Raw genomic sequence first — 20,535 nt, 5'->3', positions numbered from 1 at the left:
AATATATTACACAAACTCTCCGGAACAAGCTGGGGACCTAAGGCATCAGTACTCAAAACAACTGCCTTGTCACTTGTATACTCTGTCGGGGAATATTGCAGCCCAGTATGGCTGAACAGCGCTCACACAGCCATGGTAGACACGCAGCTGAATGTAGCCATGAGAAGCGTATCCGGGACAATAAAATCCAATCCACAGAATGGCTACCTGTTTTGTCTAATATTGCACCACCGAAGTTACGACGTCAAGCAGCGTTGAAAAGGGAATGGGAGAAATGCTCCAAGAATCCCGAGTTACCTCTACACCAGGACTGTGATTCCACTCAAAGGCAACGTCTTAAGTCCAGGAAACCCTCCTGGAGACTTCGAAAAAGGCTTACTTCTTATGGATTCCAACCAGAAACAGCATGGCGGGAAGAATGGTTCGCAGCCAATCCCGATTCTGCAGGTCTCATTGCTGATCCTACACGAGTCCCTCCTGGATTCCACTTACCTAGGAGGTCGTGGACCACCCTAAGCCACATACGCACCAAGCACGGAAGATGCCAGGACTTGAAGCATAAGTGGGGAATCGCTGAAAGCGCCAAGTGTGACTGCGGACACCAACGACAAACAATACAACACATAGTCACAGAATGTCCCCTACAGAAATATGCTGGAACTCTGACCAGCATATATGAGGTCTCTGAGGAAGCAATCTCCTGGCTGGATACTTTAGATATTAACCTATAGTTTTTATTACAAGTTGAAGCTCTGTTTGTCAGTATTACTGTTTATAAAAACCACTTTTTCTCTTTTACATGTAACTCATCCTAGTGTTTTTATCCATATGAATATTATTGATTTATCGATCTAATCTAAGCCTTTTATTACCATAAATGAATGTAATCTATTTTATTTGTAGCATATGCATATTGTGTTACCAGTAACATCATTGCTGTTCAATTCAAGTAATGTATCCTTGATCCCAAACGAAGTAATAAAATAAAAAACCAGGTTAAAACATTTTTTTTAGTATACATTAACGCAAATGATGATTATAAAATCGTTCCACACATCTAACTCAAATTAAATTCCCTTGAATCATAAATGTCGATCTAATTAATTCGTTGATGCTGTTCTAAACTATTCCCACATTAGTAAATAGTTTGAATTCCATATATAACATCTTAATTCTAGTTGTAACTTCTAAGCTAGATGCAAATCCGTAACGATTATAGATTCTTGGTTTTTCTTGTACATTCAAGATAGTGTGTTGTCAACGTCGATACTATAATTAGGTACGAAATTTCGGTGGCCCATAAAATTCAGTTTGAGGGTCGTTAGGGACACCAAATTTTGTCAAATCCTCGTCTATATGGTGTAGAAAACGCTAACCAATGTGTAGTATTCCCTATGAAAATCATCTACACAGTAACGAAGGAAAATATTGCTACAAGCAAATTTTCCGTATTAAAAGTGCTGTTTTATACTAAGGATGTCTTCCTTTGACCAAATTAACTTTCAGTGGCAATGAAAGTTATCATAGTATTAATGATATAGAGGATACAGCGTATAAAATAGTTGCTAATTATAGTTTATCGAAACTAAAGTCAGCCAGATAGAATTCAGTTATGACAGACTAATCTACTGACGTCACTCACTCAAACAGAAACTCTGCATTTATATGTGAAAACAGTGCAGAAGGGGAAAATGTAAACGTACTGCTTTACACTGTGTCCACTAATAGCATGTACTGCGAGAGAGATATATTCATGTGTTGTAGGAATTTTGGGTATGTATGTCGCTGATAAGAGCAAATGCTCCTCAGCTGCTACTGATGGTGCATCCGTTACGACAGGGGTTAGATATGGGCTTGCAATTTTTAAGAAGAACTACCCCTATATATTGTCTGTGCACTGTATGGCCCATCGTTTAGCTCTAGCAGTCAGTCAAGCAACTGAATATTGAGAGGATATTGTAGGGTTTCAAAATATTCTAGAGTATATAGTTACTTTGAACAGTCATCAAAGAATTCCAAAGCATTAAATTATATGTAAAAAATACTTAACGAGCTGAGAGAAATAACTTTTAAAACTTTTGAGATTCGCTGTCTTCCATTGGGAGAGGCAGTATATTCACAATATAAAAACTGAAATTCTTTGGTATCTGTGCTGGAAAAAGATAAATAACACGTTCCTTCTAGCTTACAAAAAAATGTAAAGTGTCCAACATTTTCGTTAGTATTGTTATGCAAGACTTCATGTTACTTGTTGACAAATGGAGTTTGACTTTTCAAAATTTAAGACCCGTGTGCATACTAATTTGCGTGAACTCATTCATACAAATGCTGGAGGACGTTAACCTGAAATCTGGTCCAAATTACAGTTTTTTCTTGTTAAGTGCCTTCAGAATTTAAAGAAGGTGAATTCGACTTGTCTATTAATTTAAATGATCTATTACTGTAATGGTCATTGTTTAAGATAATGTTGAACAGTAGATGCACTGGAATGAATTTCAGAGAGCTTCATTTATGATAATAAGGTAAGTGAATAATTCCCCCTTGTGGATTTAATTATAGAATACGCCTCTGTCCACTGCACACAATTGAATGCAGCGAGGATTTAGTTGCTTGAACAATATAAAAACTGAAATTATAAATCGTCCTTCTGCGGGAAGAATTTGTAAATTTCAGATAATTAATGTTGGAGGGCCATCTCGCAATGATTTTTATTTTGAAAAGACATCCATTGGGTGGATTCATTATATGGACTGTGCATAAAAATCGAAATATTCTAATGTGATATGATATACGTAACGCAAAATCCACAAATCAGTACTGATATTTTACTGTAGTGTAGATATCGTATGGAATGTGTGGATCTATTATATGTGTAGAAGCTACTTTTAAAAAAATAATAAAATTTCATTTAATAGATCATTATTAACTTCAGTTCAGTATACACATATTTCTCTTTTCGAACCCTCATTAATAGTATAACATATAAAATTTCCTGTAAGCAGAATTTTGCATAAACTTTTCATTTTTTGCACAAATGTAATTCTGATTTGTGCACTTTTGCGACATCATTTCATTTTGTAGCATAAACGTACGACAGAGAAAGCTCCATGCGAGACTTGATTTCGCGTATTTCATTACAATTTTATTGCAATGATCATGTCTCGCTTTGTACGGTGGGCACTAACAGAATATTTTCGCGTTCAGACAAACAAGCTGGTGATCGAAAGTGAGATCCTTCCGCAACGAGAAACGCCTCTGTTTTAATGGCTGCCACCAGAACTTGCTTTTCAGATGGGTGACACGGTCTCGCCTATTCCGTGATAATACAAAACGACTGTCCTTCTTTGGACACTTTCGATATTCTTCGTCAGTTCTGCCTGGTAAGTATCTCATGCCGCACAATAATACTCTAACACAGTACAGACAAGCGTAGTGTAGGAGGTCTCTTAAGTCGATCTGTTGCATCTTCTTTCTGCCAATAAAACGCAGTCTTTAGTTTCCCTTCTCGATAACATTGTCTAGGTGTTGGTTCCCATTTAAGTTATTCGTAACTGTGATCCCTAAGTGTTTAATTGAATTTACAGTCTTTAGATTTGTATGATGTATCATGTAACTGAAATTTAACACATACCTTTTAGTACTTATCTCGACGACTTCACACTTCATAATTTCGTTGAAGTGACAGAAGTCGTGAGATAGCGATGTGCACACATACAGATGGCGGGAGTATCACGTACACAAAATATCAAAGGACGGTACATTGAAGGAGCTGTTATTTGTACTCAGGTAACTCATGTTACGCGGGGATTAAGTGCCTTTGAAGGCGGAATGGTAGTTGGAGCTAGACACTTGGAGCATTCATTTGCGGAAATCCTTGGGGAATACAATATTCCAAAATCCACAATGTCAAGAATGCGCAGACAGTACCATATCTGAGGCATTACCTCGCACCACTGACAACGCAGTGGCTGACGCTCTTCTCTTAACGACCGAGAGCAGAAGCTATTGCGCAGACTTGTCAGTACTGACAGACAAGCAACACTGCGTGAAATAACTGCAGAAATCAATGTGGGACGTACGACGAAAGTACCCATTAAGACAGTACGACGAAATTTGGCGTAAATGGCCTATGGCAATACACGACTTACGCGAGTGCCTTTGTTAGAAGTGTGGCATCGCCAGCAGCGCCTCTCCGGGGCACCATATCTGTTGGACTCAGATGACTGGAAAATCATGTCCTGTCGAACTGAATCGATCAATGACTGTAAACGGTTACATTCGGCTACTTGGAGAGCATTTACAGCCATTCATGGACTTCATGTCCCCAAAAAACGATGTCATGTCATTGCGGCTGAACTGTGCGCCATTGGTTTGAAGGACTTTCTGGACAATGATTTAGCCAGCCAGATCGCCAGACCTGAATCCCATTGAACATTTGGGGAACATAATACAGTGGTCTGGTCCTGCACAACATCCCGCACCTGCAACGCTTTCCCGGTTATGGAAGGCTGAAGAGACAGCATGCTTCAATATTACTGCAGGATACTTCCAATAAGTTGAGTCCACGACACGTCGAGTTGCTGCACTACACCTGCTAAAAGAAGGTCCAAATCGATATTAAGAAGTATCCAGTGACTTTTGTCTCCTCATTATATAATAAGAGAGCCCATGACCAAAACCTGGCTAGTAGTTTAACGCCTAAAACCGTGCAAAGTAGTTGGATTATATGAACTTGAAAACGACTAGGTGGGCAGTCACGGCTTCGCGGGGACCATTTCTATCACATGCTATTATCACAATATGTCAGTTATGAAATATGTACGCATTCTTTGTCATTTCATTACGAGAATGTTTGTTTTCAGACATGCTGATCGTACCATTTGGACTGAGCACATTGTCAAAAATGTAAACAAATTTTACTGTACTCTGTTATAGCCACCCAGTCACATTTTTTAAAAACGTTTTGAATGGCTATACGGATCACCAAATTACTATTTTCAGACATTTTCGGTATTGCCTATACTCACAAAACTGAAAAGAACGTTCCGGCACTGTCGCTCGATTCACCACAACGCATGCGTCTGCATTCTGTTTTGAGCGTCGTAACGATACTCATTTAGACTGTCCATAAACTACCTGGTAGCAAGATCCAAGAAGTGAGGCTAGAACGAAATTTATTTGGATGGCTTTTAGCGTTATACTTACAAGAAAACAGTATTGAAAAAGTGCGGTGTCATGCGATAACCCCAGTACCGCTATCACTTTGTCACATGTCCGGAACAACAAATAAAACCGACAGATCGACGTTGATGCGAGACCTTTAACAAAAGAAAGACTGAAAGCACTGAGCTGGTATCTGTAAACGTTTTAGTCATAGACGGATTCCTTTTACTGCACACCTTAAGAGATATTCCACAAACAATCAGAGTTCTCCTGAGGAAAAGTTTTGCACACATTGCGTGAACAGGATGTCGCAAATATCGATCTGATATTTGACAGATATTTCTGTCCGGCCATTAACGACAGTGAGCATGGTCTGTGCCAAAGTATAACATCGGTAGATTTTCATATATCAGGACTACAAAAAGTTAGACCTTAGGATTTCGCAAAAGAATGAATCTATGGTTAAATTCTTGAATTAATAATTGATCACAACAGGAAAAGACGCAATGATTGTGAAGAAAACCATCCATAGGAATCACGACAATTCTTGAATTAATAATTGATCACAACAGGAAAAGACGCAATGATTGTGAAGAAAACCATCCATAGGAATCACGACATGTGCTATGAGTACAGTGTTGAAGACGGTACTGTAAATCAAACAGTTAACGAAGATCATCTCGTCAAGAATAAGAGGGGTGAGATACCAAGAATATTTACCGTGCTTGTCCAATTAATCAACGAGGTCGAACATTTGTTGGTCGTTCTGTCACTGACATCTTAATTACAAAGGTGGAAATATGAAACTTGTAAAAAGTTCCGTAACAATTTGCGTGGGTCCTGCCGTTGGTAATAGCCGCCATCATATTGATGTTTCGTATCTCTATGAAACATTGGGATAATCTCTTGAAAAATCTTTAACTGACTTCCATGCTACGAACGGCTCCGATTTCAGCTCTGCATTCTGTCGCAAGAGGAGCCATTTACAATGATGAAAAATTATACACGCTGTCAAAAGGCTTTCACAGTTTTCAGCCGATATACACCTATTACAGGAATGAATCGACTGTCTTAAAAGGATTAACGTGCAGATTATACAACGAAAATAATTAATGATGTCCATTCGACTATAATGTGGCTTTTTACAATAACATGAAAAATGAAAAGTTCACATTCTCCTACAACTCTAAATCTGGATTTATCTAATTACGACCCCTGCAGTATACCGCCGTGTAAAACAGAATTATAACAGCATTTGTTCAGAAAAAAATTGACTGCGTAAATAACTTGCTGCACTCATACGAAGAATCTAACAGATTTACACCACATAGATTTCGGATAGTAAGACAAAGAGGGAAATTACGAGTTTGTTAGTTCTCTGGTAGCGAACTAAATCCACTCAAGGTACAGTTCACATGAATTTTGTTGTAATACTTTTCTGAAGAAATGAGTATTTCGAATAATTATATATACTTTCCAGAAGAAAACATTAATGATTTTAGCAGTGACCTGGAGAATGATTTTGATGACGGCGATAATGATGATGAGTGTTATACTGGTTACGAACATGTACTTTTGCACTTTAATTAAACTCTGTTTTCCGAACTTTATCCCAATTTCATTTCTTGAAATTTATTTAAAAATCTATCAAGTTCTTCAGTACGACGCTTTTGAATAAGCTGATTATTAATCATCTCAGAATTTGAGGGTTTATGCGTATTCATCGACTTCCAACATTGATTTTCATATAATGTTTACTGATTTTTGAGTATCGAAAAGTTGTCTCATTAGAAAAGTCCTGCACTATTTGTCTGATATAAATTTTTTATACATCTGGAAAACTTATTTTATCATGTCCAATAGTTTTCAGACAGAATACATTCTTACCAATCGGTAGAATTTTTTAACATTTTCAAAACGTTTTCATAGTGGATGGTGCTCAGATTTTCTTCTGAAAACTGATTTTTTCTCATTATTCACCCAAATCTGCTACTAAAACAGATTTTCAGACAGTTTACTAAGATTTTTTGCCTTTTTTCATTTTATAAGTGCTTCCCAAGTTAACTCTACGCTTCAGGCGTCTGACAACGGTGTTTTCTTTATCCTAGATGCATCATTCAACTACATTCCAAAAGTCAGACGTATTGTTACGATACTATTCAGTAAAAGTAGTTGAAATGTTTGAAAATGCGGTCATATGAAACAGGACGCGAAAATTCCTGAAACTGTTTTTTCACCGTATTGCTATTAGTCAACAGTTTTAGTCGTGAGCTATCGTAGTACTGGAATCAAATGGCACTTTTCGCGCCATACAGACATCTTGTCTAAATCATTTTGTAATTCGGTTGATCTTCCGATGACTTTACTATACGGTAAATCATATGAAAATAATCTAAGAGGGCATCTCTGATTGCATCCTAAATCGTTTATATTGATTAGAAAGATGAGAGAGCCAAATAGCTTCTGATTCACTTGACGGCTTTCCATTAGTTACCACGAACTCTGACCTTTCTGAGAGGAAATCACGAATCCAGTCGCACAACTGAGACAATTCTCCACAGGCACGAATTTCCTTAAAGCCGCTCGTGAGGAACGATATCAAAAGCATTCTGTAAATCTAGAAATATGAAATTAATTTTGAGATTCACTATCGGTAACACTCATTACTTCATCAGAATAAAGAGCGAACTGTGTAGCACGGGAAAGGTTTTTTCTGGATCCGTGATGACTATGAACCAATACATAACTTCTTTCGAAGTAATAACAGATTTTAACCGCGGATAAACGTAGTGCAGTCCAGTAAAAGTTTCGCGCATACAATGTCGGGCAACAAAAGCTGTCGATCAGACATACCTTTGTAACTTACCGCTACTTTCCAAGCACAATCGCATATGTGTTAAAAAAAATTGTACAAATTTACTTCTCTAAATTGTGAAGGTGCCAAGCACAATTTATATAGAATGTCGTGTTTCCCTGCTTCAGCTGCCACCTAGTAACTCACCTACATCTACATCTAAATCTACACAGATACTCTGCAAATCACATTCAAGTGCCTGGCAGAGGGTTCATCGAACCAACCACCTTTACAGTAATAATTATTCCACTCTCGAACATCGCGCGGAAATGACGAACATCTGTATCATTCCTTGCGAGCTCTGATTCCCTAGTCTTATTATGAAGACCGTTTCTCCTTATATAGGTCGGAATCAACAAAATAATTTCGCACTCCGAGGAGAATGTTGTCAATTGTAATTTCGTGAGAAGGTTCCGCCGCAACGAAAAACGCATTTGTTTTAGTGGTGTCCATCCAAAATCGTGTATGATGCCAGTGACACTCTCGCCCTTATATCCCGATAAAAAGGATTGAATTTTATTTTCTTGTTTTGCCATAGGATCAGACAGGAGTCGCTTGTAGTACCACAGACAGCTTGGACTTTATGCATTTTATTTTCATTTGCGGAGTCAAAATGAAATGTCATATCACATCGTAAGGGATTCGAGAAACTTGTTTAAAGCTGTATTATCTAGAATAGATTTTGAAGTGACTGGACACTTTTCTCAGAACGCCTTATTTCTTTTTTTTTATTGGAAATTTCCAAATTGTAGTCCCTGCACACTTCGTTTATCCATTTTTATAAAGACTTATCGCTACCTCTTTTAGGGGATGATACCCATATTCAGACATAATTTTTCATAGGATATCATGGCTCACATGTGGAACGTCTTTTCAAAGTCGATAAAGACCATATGAGTTTCTAAATTAAGTTCTGTGTTTTTCTGTTGCTTTCTTAATTATAAACACATTGTCCGTGTACGAACTAATTGATCTAAATACATTCAGGTCCTCAGAAACAACAGCTTGTGTGATATTCTTCATGCGAGAGATTACTTCTGCTATATACCAAGGGTAAGGGACTTTTACATTCCTCCAACAACCATTTATTAATTTAAAACTCTTTTATGTAGCAGTAAGCTTTTTTAATTAGTTCAGCGTTTACTCCACACATTCCGGTAGTGTATAGTATTGTCATGTATGTAGTTGTGGCACCAGAGATACGTTGACGAGGCGTTACAGAAATGAGTCCTGTAGGTTGTTTCAGACCTACATACCCTTATCAAGCTGCTGATGGGTAATATCCATCCTCATTGCGCGTTTCAGCTTGGGTAGCATCTTACTCTGAAAATATGGTACTTTTAGTGTTTACAGCCCTCATGAACTGGTAGAGGGCCTTTACGGCAGCTGTAAACACTAAAACGCCCGCTTGTTGTGTTAGTTCATCAACAATGGAACGAGTTTGTATTCTTTTACTGGCAGCGCATACATCACTGAGAAGCAATGAATTCATCTTCGCACGAATTTCAATAAAGTATAGTATGTCCACTGTTAGGGGACCAAGGAGAAATGTAGGTACCGGTAATTGTTACAGTACGTGCGTTTCACTTTTCATTGTTTTGTTAACTCTTGAACATTATGCCCATCAACCTCAATTCAAGTGTTCCCGTGATGCTAAATTTTTAACGCAACTAACTACACGTGAAGCAAAGAAATTTCAATAACATTTAAATTTTATAACAGGTATCGGGAAAACTATTTTCTGTAATGCGACGCACTCTATTAAGTATGCATTATTGGAAAGTGAAACAAAGGTTGAACCTTGACTGCTGACAGTGTGCTTCGCGAAAATTTCACTGAGTGAAGCTTAGGCTTCAATTGGGTTTACAATGCCTTTGCCACGGGTACTTCAAGGTTTCATTGATGTACTTTCTCACGAAGAACCATGTGTTTAAAATCATTGCTATCTGATATCAGCCCTTTAGCATCTACATAATGAAAGTCTGGTTCACGTTTTGCAACTACTAGCGATACGAACCTAAAAATCCCTCGCAATTAAACGTCATGTTGCCCTTGTACTTCGGAGGCTACACTTGTACCTGTTTTTGATCAAGTTCCATACACAGTGTGGAAAGTTTCATCTCGATGCAAATTCTTCTGATGCAGGAAATCCTCCCCCTGGATGTTTCTTCGTAACTGCAAAAATACAGAATATGTTCGCAGCTCATTTCTCATTGGCGACTGCGCGGGCACAATCAAGTGTTCATCACGCTCGGGTGCTTTAAGGCCTTTATATCTTGTTCTACTTTCCGTTTCGTCATTATCAGTCAAGGAGTGTTGACATGACGCCTACGTATTAATTTCTCTGAATGTAACCAATTACTGTGATTTAAATTTCTCGGCTCCTTGACTCACAAAACGGCCGTTGAGGGGTAATTTCTAAAAAGCAGTTTCACGAAGTATACAAGCTAAGACCTGATCGTGCGCGATTAACATCAGACTACAATTCCCAGGCAGTGCTGAATAAGTTATATAAGAGACTTACGTAAATCTTAAATAAAATATTTATTTGGTAGAGTAACTACATTTTATGTTTTACAGGAACTGGATGAAGGAAGTAGCAGAAAACAGGAGGTGGATAACACGTCACAAGTTTAAACTTACGAACGTGGCAGTCCTGACCATGATTCCTCAGTCCAGTAAATCTCGGTAAAAATCCCCTAAAACGTCCCTAATGTGTCCGGAAATCTTGACGAAAATTATATAAGGATATTTATACAGAACATAGTGTTTTTCTTGTTTTACTTTTTTGAGTCACCAGTCTTCTAACTGGTTTGATGCTGCCCTTTACGAATTCCTCTCGTGTACCAACCCTTTCATCTCACAGTCGCAAATGCAAACTACATCGCCAATTGTGTGCTGGTTGTATTCCAATGCCAGTCTTCCTCTACAGTTTTTACCCTTTACAGCTCCTCCTGGTACCATGTAAGTTATTCCATGATGTCTTAACAGATGTCATAACATCCTTTCCCTTCTCGTTGTCAGTGTTTTCCACATCTTCCTTTATTCCTTTCCTTTCCGATTCTGCGGAGAACCTCTTCATTCCTTAGCATATCAGTCCACCTAAATTTCAACACTCTTGCGTCTCAAAGGCTTCGATTATCTTCTGTTCTGTTTTTCCCACAGTCAATGTCTCACTGCCATCGGTTCTGTGCTCCAAACGCACATTCTTCCTCAAATTAAGGTCTTTGTCTGATATTAGTAGACTTCTCTTGACCGGGAATGCCCTTTATGGCAATGATATTCTGCTCTTTATGTCTTCCTTGCTCCCTCTGTCATGTGGTTTTTGATACCTAGGTAGCATAATTACTTAACTACATCTACATTGCGATCATCAATCCTGATTTTAAGTTTCCCACTGTCCTCATTTCTCCTACTTCCTCTTACTTTCATCTTCATTCAATTTACTCGCAGTCCATTTTCTGTACTCATGAGGCTGTTCATTCCATCCAATAGATCATGTAATTCTTCTTCGGTGTTACGTATAACCAGCAATAAATAAACCAACTGGTTTGTTTTTATCTGATTTATTCCAGAGGCATCCGGTTTCAGTATTCCATTGCGCCATCGTCATGCATTCTGTGGTAACGCAGTAACTGAGCTTGCGTTGATAGACAAAATGTTAAGAAAAAGCAAAGCAGTATCCGCATCAGCGTGTGTAATACGTCTGAGTTGCGCTCAGACTATTTACGAGTGTACAGCCTTTTTACGTATGATGCTTCGGATACTGTTCTGCTTTTGCATGATATTTTGTGCAGCAATACAAGTTCTGCCATTATGTCTCCTTAGAGGTCCTGATGATGGCAGAACAGAATACCGAAAGCTGTTGCTTCTGTAATTAATCAGAGACGAAAGTACAACGTTTAGTACATTTATTGCTGGTTACAGTTTCGCAAAGTGCTCTGCGACCAATCAGCAAGCATCTTGCTACCAATAAGTAGTTGTGCTTAAACTAAAGACTATTGAAGATAAATTAATTCACTCTATCAATGACGAAACGAAGTTTTCGAGTGACTCACGTCTACCTGATTATTGTTTCTGATTCATTACAATGCGTCTCAAAGGTTACTTACATCTGATGCCAAAAGCACAGTCAGTCAAAGATATTAATTCTTGTTAAAGTTATAGTGTGAAGTATTAACGCACCAAGCTGTAAAATGTATACTACTGGCCATTAAAATTGCTACACCAAGAAGAAATGCAGATGATAAACGGGTATTCATTGGAGAAATATATAATACTAGAATTGACATGTGATTACATTTTCACGCAATTTGGGTGCATACATCCTGAGAAATCAGTACCCAGAACAACCAACCATGGCCGTAATAACGGCCTTGATACGCCTGGGCATTGAGTCAAACAGAACTTGGATGGCGTGTACACGCACAGCTGCCCATGCAGCTTCAACACGTTACCACAGCTCATCAGGAGCAGTGACTGGCGTATTGGGACGAGCCAGTTGCTCGGCCACCATTGACCAGACGTTTCAGTTGGTGAGAGATCTGGAGAATGCGCTGGCCAGGGCAGCACTCGAACACTTTCTGTGCCCAGAAAGGCCCTTACAGGACCTGCAACATGCGGTCGTGCGTTATCCTGCTGAAATGTAGGGTTTCGCAGGGATCGAATGAAGGGTAGAGCCACGGGTCGTACCACATCAGAAATGTAACGTCTGTTGTTCAACCTGCCGTGAATGCGAACAAGAGGTGACCGAGACGTGTAACCAATGGCAGCCCATACCATCACGCCGGGTGATGCGCCAGTATGGCGACGACGAATACACGCTTCCAATGTGCATTCACCGCGATGTCGCCATAATGGATGCGACCATCATGCTGCTGTAAACAGAACCTGGATTCATCCGCAAAAAATGACCTTTTGCCATTCGCGCACCCAGGTTTGTCGTTGAGTACACCATTGCAGGCGCTCCTGTGTCTGATGCAGTGCCAAGGGTAAACGCAGCGATGGAATCCGAGCTGATAGTCCATGTTGCTGCAAACGTCGTCGAACTGTTCGTGCAGATGTTTGTTGTCTTGCAAACGTACCCATCTGTTGACCCATGGATGGAGACTTGGCTGCACGATCCGTTACAGCCATGCGGATAAGATGCCTGTCACTTCGACTGCTAGTGATGGGAGTCCGTTGGGATCCAGCACGGCGCTCCGTGTTACCCTCCTCAATCCACCGATTCCATATTCTGCTAACAGTCATTGGATCTCAACCAACAATGTCGCGAAACGATAAACCAAAATCACGATAGGCTATAATCCTACCTTTATCAAAGTCTGAAACGCGATGGTACGTATTTCTCCTCCTTACGAGAGGCATCACAACAATGTTCCACCAGGCTACGCCGGTCAACTGCTGTTTGTGTATGAGAAATTGGTTGGAATCTTCCGTCACGTGAGCACGTTGTAGGTGTCGCCACCGGCGCCAACCTTGTGTGAATGCTCTGAAAAGCTAATCATTTGCATATGACAGCATCTTCTTCCTGTCGGTTAAATTTCTCGTCTGTAGCACGTCATCTTCGTAGTGTAGCAATTTTAATGGCCAGTAGTGTAGTTTCGCAATGTGCTTTGGGACCGATCAGCAAGCAGCCTACTGATAAATTAATTCAATCTGACAATGAGAAAACGATGTTTCCGAGTGACTCTCTTCTACCTGATGATTGTTTCTGTTTCATTACAATGCGTTGCAAGGGTTAGTGTCATCTGATGCCAAAAATCAAAAGGCAGTCAAACATATTAATTCTTGTTAAAAGTATAGTGTTAAGTATTAGCCTAACACACCAAGCTGTAAAATGTATTTTGGGTAGATCTCATCTTTCATCTAATGCGTTTGATTCATAAATTGGCGATAGTGACACTATTATCTCGTTCGCATTGTCGATTGCATTTCACCCTCTACCACTAAAAGAGGGCTCCACCTACTGGGCAAAGTATTATGGTTTCGGGAGGACGGTACAATGTTCGCTGTTTCCATTGCGGTGGAGCACAGGAACGGAAGGCGTACATCAGGCATGTGATATGTGCTGCCGCTGCCAGGCTTGGGCGTACATGTGTATGTGAGTGCAGGTGTGTGCGCGTGTGCGTTAGTTTGTGTGTATGATATGCTACATCCATCAAGCAAAGTGGTCCTGTGTAATGTATGCAGAGAGACGGCTCCACTGTGGCTCTGCGTGGCTGCGCTGTACACGAAGCGAGAAGTCACTGCAGGACGCCAGACTCGTGGCGCGAGGCAAGGACGCATCTTTAAGGTCCGTAGAAAAAACTGTGATGCCTTTCCTTTCTGTCATGTTCCGCCAAAACACTGATGCCGCAAACTAATCACTTTCCTGGAAACATAATTCTGCTAGCGCATCAGGTGCAAGGCCATAATAGAATTACGGAAGAATTTATACATTTCAAAACCGAATCTACATGATCCTGATGACATATTGAAGAGGTATTTCGTAAGAGTTTTTGATTCAAAACAAAGAATAAGAATTGAAACAGACGATTAGACGACATAAAGACTTCGAGGAGCGTTCAGTATACAATGTAAAACTGTTTTTCTGAAAGCAGTTAGATTTTATTCAGTATTCCAATAGAATGTATACACATCAAAAAAAGATTTTCATCACCTCTGTTCCGAGAGTTCGGAACCTGTACAGAAAATTGGGATGGACAACAACATCCTCTCTTTTTATTGCTCATGAAAACCACACATTTAATGTTGTACCACCATACAGCGAGACCTTCAGAGGTGGTGGTCCAGATTCCAGTACACACCGGTACCTCTAATACCCAGTAGCACGTCTTCTTGCATTGATGAATGCCTGTATTCTTAGTTGCATACTATCCACAAGTTCATCAAGGCACTGTTGGTCCAGATTGTCCCACTCCTCAACGACGATTCGGCGTAAAAAGCTCAGAGTGGTTTGTGGGTCACGTCGTCCATAAACAGACCTTTCCAATCCATCCCAAGTATGTTCGATAGGGTTCATGTCTGGAGAACATGCTGGCCACTTTAGTCGAGCGATGCCCTGAAGGGACACTATGGGGGCGCGGCTTGTCGTCCATGCAGACGAATGCCTCGCTAGTATCCTGCCGATATGGTTGCGCTATCGGTCGGAGGATGGCATTCACGGATCGTACAGCAGTTACATCGCATTCCATGACCACCCAGCCGCGTACATTGGCCCCTCATAATGCCACCCCAAAACGGCAGGGAACCTCCACCTGGCTGCACCCGCTGGGCAGTGTGTCTAAGGCGTTCAGCCTGACCGGTTGGCTCCAAACACGTCTCCGACGATTGTCTGGTTGACGGCATCTGCGAAACTCATCGGTGAAGAGAACGTGATGCCAATCCTGAGTGGTCCATTCGTCATGTTGTTAGGTCCGTCTGTACCGCGATGCATGGTGTTGTGGTTGCAAATATGGACCTCGCAATGGACGTCGGAAGTGAAGTTGCGCATCATGCAGCCTATTGCGTACAGTTTGAGTCTAACACGACATCCTGCGGCTGCGCTAAAAGCATTATTCAACATGGTTGCGTTGCTCTCAGGATTCCTACGAGCCACAATCTATAGGTAGCGGTTATCCATTGCAGTAGTAGCCCTTGGGCCGCCTGAGCGAGGCATATGATCGACAGTTCCTGTCTCTCTGTATCTCCTCCATGCCCGAACAGAATCGCTTTGGCGCACTCCGAGACGCCTGGACACTTCCCTTGTTGAAAACCCTTCCTGGCACAAAGTAAGAATGCGGGCGCGATAGAACCGCGTTATTGACCATCTAGGCATGGATGAACTACAGACGACACGAGCTGTGTACCTGCTTCCTGGTGGAATGACAGGAACTGAACGGATGTCGACTCCCCCCCCCCCCCGTTTCATAGACGATGCTCATGAATGGTTGTTTACATCTTTGGGATTTAGTGACATCTCCGAACAGTCAAAGGGACTGTATCTGCGATACAATATCCACAGTCAACGTCTGTCTTCAGGAGTTCTGGGAACTGGGGCGATGCAAAACTTTTTTTGATGTGTTTATTATTCCCAACTCTTTTGGCTACCAAATCCTATTTTTCAACATAATCCCTGTTCAATGCGACGGGCCTCTACTAAGAGGGCCTGTATGCCTGCATGGTGCCACTCTACTCGTCGACGTTGGAGTCAACGTTTCGCTGCATCGACAACTGCCCCATCATCTACGTACTGTTTCCTCCGGAGTGCGTCCTTCACTGGGCGAAACAGATGGAAGGTGCGAGATCTGGACTGTATGGTGGATGAGGAGAAGCAGTCCGCTGAAGTTTCGTGAGTCCCTCGTGGGTGCGCAATCTTGTGTGAGATCCTGCGTTGCCACAGAGCAGCACACGTTCGTTTGCATTTTAGTCGGGACCAACACGCTGAAGTCTATCTTCAATTTCATGAGCCTAGCACAATACCCGTCAGAGTGGATCTTTGCATCATGACGGAGGACACCACACAAAATAACCCCCTCTGAGTCCCAGAACACTGCCCCAATGATTTTACCGGCTGAGGGTGCGGCTTTGAATTTGTTGTTCGGAGGAGAAGTGGTGTGGGACCACTCCATAGAGTTCCGTTTTGTTTGCGGTCCGAAGTGATCGCCTGTGACAATTTTCGTCACAATACTGTCACGTTCAGCCTCGTAACGCGCAAGCAATTCTTCACAGATGATCAGTCCTTCGTTGTTCTTTACGGTCTTCTCTTAGGCGGTGAGGAACCCAGCGGACCCCCACTGGTGGGCATGTGTGTAAACATTATCAACACAGACGTCCAGCTGGGCAGCGAGGTGTTTGTCTGCCGAGTGAGAGTGTCCGCACATTCCAACATTGCAGGACTCACAGTTGGGTGCGGCCGGCCGGCACACCAGACATAGGACAGGTTTTGCGTGACCTTGTTGTGATGATCACAGACGCCTCGCCCAACGACTCACTGTACTTTTGTTCACTGCCACATCTCTGTAGACATTCTACAAGCGCCTATGAATATCTGCTCTGGTTTTCCGCCAAAAGAAACTCAGTGACTGCTCTCTGCTTGGAACGCACCTCGGCTGAAGGCGCCATTTTGAAAGCGATGTATAGCGCCGCCACCCATCGGAACTTCATGAAAATATGGGGGCTGAATCAGGAATATTCCACGATGTTCCACAACAAATTCCGCATTTTTTTTCAGACGAAATGGTCTGAATGTAGCTTACTTACTGAATGCCCCACGTACATACATTGCCTGGCAAAAAGAGGGAAGCATCCAGAAATAGAGAAGGAAACAAAATGAAACTTCACTGGTTGATAGGGTATGTGATATTATTCCACTGACTACGAAACAGAGTTAAATTTACAAAGAACTTGGCAGTATGTTTTCAGTTATCAATAGGGCTTTGTAACCCCTCGGGACTGGATGTGTAGACCGATTGTTCCAACGCATGTATCCAACACCTCAAAACAAACATCTCCAAAAGCCTTTAAAGTTTATTCTGTTATAATGTTGTTACGATTTATATTCTTTGTACTTTGTGATAATTTTATCTCTTCTGCTATACGATTATTATACCTAATAGTTTCCAGACGCCATATTTGTTTACAAAATATGACAGTATCATGTGATGTGTTACGACAATGAAAGGATCCTGTGACCAGTGGAGGTACTCTATTTTACTTATTTTATTTTTACCGTTAGATATACGTTTGTTTTTTTTTTTTTTTTTTCAAAAGAAACCCAAACCATGTTTTGAAATAGTGTTTTGTTTCTCCACTAGACAGTGCCAGAAGAACTTCCAAAAAAATCGTAAAACAACACACACACAAATGTCACACTAAAAATTGTAAATCCACCTGATGATGAAGGTTTAAACCTCTGAAACGCGTCGTGGAGATAAATAAACATTGGTAACAGTAAACGTGTTGTTTCATGTAATGTCAGTAACAGACACGGTAAAGCCTAACCTAAAACGTTCGTATCTAAAGAAGATCGACTGTGATGGGAAGTGCCTCTCTTCAGGCAAGCTGACTCACAGCTGTTGTAGTGGTCCTACATAATCGGGATACAGCCACTTATACTAAGTTGACATTTGAGCTAGCCCCACACATTGCCGTGCTCAAAAATGTCACCACTATACTGTCGCATGGAAACTAATTCATGAAGGCGCAGGATTTCAGTAATGTACCGCTTTGCCGTCAGAGTTCCTTCAGTCACTACCACCCCAGACCTGAAGTCATATTTGATGGGTCCCCTCACCAAGACTCCAGAAGTGGCAACGCCGTCCCTCTCCAAATCATCCGAAGAAAGGAACCTGACTCCATATCGCCGCCATTCTCGCCGACGCCGGCATCGGGGGTAAACTAGAGCCGCGAGTCGTCGGTGAACACAATACGACGCCAGTACTCAGCAGTCTATGCTTCGCCGTCAGCGGACCAAACGCTCTCGTTTTATAGCGATCAGATGGGGTAAACGAGAACCTGGAGGACGAGCATGCCTGCTCTCAAGTTCCCAACCTGTCCAACAATTAGACAACTATCACATCCGAATACCTTTCAACCCTGGCTATTGTGCAATTTTACCAGGTGGCCAAGTGGTGAATCACAACAAGGCCTTTTTAAACACTGAGAGGTAGTGATAACACTGTCCAACACGCGTGGGCGGTATTTCCGTGCCTTTCGCAGTGATTATGTAATATATGACGCTGTTCATCCCCCTTACATACCGTGCCAGGACTGGTAACGTCACTAAACACCAACAGTAATGCACTCTGTTCTAGTTGTGACAAAGGGGTTCAGAAAAATGTAGACCCCCTTTCATACGGAATAAAATGATATACTGTTGCAAGTCTTTCACGGGAGGAAGGTTATTTTATGCGTTCAAAGTGACCCCCATTAGAAGCCAAACGATGTCGATGCCGCTGACCTGTTGACCGAGCTACGGCTGCCACTGTTTCCAGTGTGATAGCCGCAAAGGACGCCTCGATGGTTTCTCGTAGCTCGTTCAGTGTAGCTGGCTTCTGTTGATAAATTCATTTTTCAAGGTTCCCCGTAGACGGAAGTAAAAAGGTGTAAGGTCTAGACGGCTGATACCGGCGGAGGTCCGAGTCCTCCCTCGGGCAGGGTGCGTGTGTTTGTCCTTACGATAACTTCGGTTAAGTAATGTGTAAGCTTAGGGACAGATGACCTTACAGTTACGTCCCATAACATTTGTAAGGTCTACAGACAGTGGCCTGTTCTCAACAGCTCCTCTTCGATCTATCCACCGTCAAGGTAGATTTTCATTCAAGTAGGCTCTGACGTCTACGTAGTAGTGAGGCCGAGCGCCATCTTGTAACATCTTTCAGTGCCAAACACCTCTCTAATGGCAGGTAAAATCGATGTTTGCAGCATATGAGAATACACCTCACCAATTACGGTGTCTTGAAAGAAGAATGGGCCAATCAAACCGCATGATGGCAGACCACACTGCACATTAACATCAGGTAGATTAACATGTTTGTCCACATGGACGTTAGGATTTTCAGGTGTCCAGTAGACACGGTTATAGCGGTATACAAGATCGTTCAGTTTGAATTGTTGGACGTCAACCAAAATAACCACCTCTGCAAACTGCTCATCCTCTCGAAGCATGCCTTCAAACCACTCGCAGTACGCCGTCCTTCGATCCGGGTTCGTCCTCGTTCGTAGAGTGCAACGGTCTTGGAATATGCGCCTTCCACTTCGCAGCCTTCAGAATTCGTCGTACGCTTGACCGTCTTATTCCGGTTGCCAGTGACCCATGCTTCACACGTTTTTTAGGAGACCTAGTAAAATGTTGCAACATAGCAGCACTGGAAGCTGGACTCGTTGATGTTTTCGGTTGGCCAGACCTTTCCTTATGGACATCCTGATTACGTCTTTACCGTTGTACCTCCATCATGTTTTCGTATTCCTAGCACAACCTCAATACGGCCTTGCGTCGCTCAAACGTCAATCTTACTTCATCCGTTGCTACACTATCATTTGCTGGAAAATGTGCCCCAAGATCTTTTGAGGAAACAATGGACTACGCTACCGAGCAAGATTGCAACGATATGTGTTTTACTTCCAAATATGTTAACTGTCAAAGAGTGTCTACATTTTTCGGGATCCTTCCGTATTTACATAACTGCTGATGGTGTGTAAGTGTACAAAGTTACACTGAAATCAGACCATCTCACCTGGTTACTCCACTTTTTCTGTCAAGCAGTTTTGCCTGAATTGTGGTGGCTACAGAACATCTGAAAGTCAAGTAATTTCACAGGAGCCTTTTATACTCTAGTGAGGTTACAGAAACAGATTTCAGATAACATATCCGTTATGTACGGCCATATATTTCCGTGCCTAGTTTCATTATCAGTAACACTTTTCCACGTAAATAACCGTGTAATCTTGCTGTAACGAAGGCCAACGTTTCAGCTTTCGCCAATGTGGTGCATTTACTATTACGAAGGCGATGACATACGAGCAAGTTCATCACC

This window comes from Schistocerca gregaria, chromosome 2 (genome assembly GCF_023897955.1).
Source record: "Schistocerca gregaria isolate iqSchGreg1 chromosome 2, iqSchGreg1.2, whole genome shotgun sequence".
In the NCBI taxonomy this organism is placed as follows: Eukaryota; Metazoa; Arthropoda; class Insecta; order Orthoptera; family Acrididae; genus Schistocerca; species Schistocerca gregaria.
This window is presented reverse-complemented; position numbering follows the sequence as displayed.